We start from the raw sequence: 1,473 nt of genomic DNA on the forward strand, positions 1-1,473 counted from the left end.
GGTTCGCGGGCTCCAGCCGCAGGAGGCGGCAGGGGGTTTGCTCCCGGGCGGCCTCGCAGGACACGCGACGGTGCGCTGCCCGGCCGCCTTCCAGCTCTTCCCTGTGCCCGCCTGTGGCCTGGACGCTCGTTGGCTCGGCGGCGGCGGAGGAGCCCCTGTTTGGCGTGAACCCCCCCAGTGGGCGCGCAGTCCTGGGCCGGGGCACCCTCCTGCTCGGCTGGGGGAGCGCTGGCGCCCCCAGGGGCTCCCCGCGCTGGAAGTGGCTTCCCCGCGCGGCTGCAGGTGTGTCTCGGCCACCCGCACCCCCAGGGTGGTGGACGATGGTCACAGGCAGCTGTGGGTTTTCCGGCTCTGCCCACGCGAGAAAGGGAAGGCTCTGCGGTCTCCAGGCGCGCCTGGCCTGAGGTCAGTGCCGCCCGCTGGCCTTTCGACACTCTGGACAGTTCCCTGATGTCCCTGGACACAGGGCTGGCGGGTCCACCTTCCCGGGGAACAAAGCCCCGGGCCTGGTTTTCTTGGGTGACTCGCCCGCCTCGCCGCTGCCTGTGAAGCGGGCCTGTGGCTCTCTGGGCTGCGAGCGTGGAGACCAGTCAGTGCGGCCCCCGGACACTTTATACAAACATCACTTTGCAGCCCAGGGGGCTCCGCCGCACCCCACTTTCTCCTCCTCATGGGCCTGCCTTTCCCTCGAGAGATCCTGAGCACATCTGAGGTGCCTGCGGCCGAGCCTGTGAGGCGTTTCTGTGGATGAATTTTTCACCCGGTACTGGTCACGCCTTTTTTACTCTGCTAATCTGAGCGAGGGCCGAAACTGCTTTCGGTGGGGAACGTGGCACTTAGCCCAGCCCCGTCTCCGGTGAGCACCCCCCTTCAGGGGTCGCTGTAGTAGCTTCTCCCAGGGCTCCTCTGGCCTGGCACAGGTACTCGCCTCCCCGGGCGAGCTGTGTTGGGCCAGGCCTGCTGGTCACGCCCGCCTGAGCCCCGAGAAGCGTCCAGCCCGCGGCTTCCTGGCTGGTCTTGCACCCTCCATGCTGCAGGTCTCCCTGGCTGCCGCCGTCCTCGCGACTCGCGCAGGCTTCTGGGGCCCTTCCCTGGCACAGCCCACCATGCCCGGCGGAGCCCCGCGCTGCCCCTCGACGCTGGTCTGTCTACTCGTTTCTCGGCCGCGGGCGTCCCGGCCCAGTCTCAAGGGGGCTGGCTGAGCTCTGGCCGCTGCGCTGGCGTCCGCTCCGTGAGGAGCCTGTATGGACGGTCGCCCAACACTGGAAACAGACTTCTGACACTTGTCCTGTCCCTCAGTTATCAGATGCCGTGACTCTGTCCTGTGACCCCGCCATGACCACGGGTGGTTTCTTGCTTGGGGTTTTCCTCAGTTTCCCACAAGCACCTGGGCGTGGGCTGCTTGGTTTCTTGCTTGAGGTTCCCGTGCCTGTGGGCTCACGGCTCGCCAGCTCGCACACGCTTCCAGACACC

This window comes from Condylura cristata, unplaced genomic scaffold, assembly GCF_000260355.1.
Source record: "Condylura cristata isolate star-nosed mole 26May11 unplaced genomic scaffold, ConCri1.0 scaffold00042, whole genome shotgun sequence".
Classification (NCBI taxonomy): Eukaryota; Metazoa; Chordata; class Mammalia; order Eulipotyphla; family Talpidae; genus Condylura; species Condylura cristata.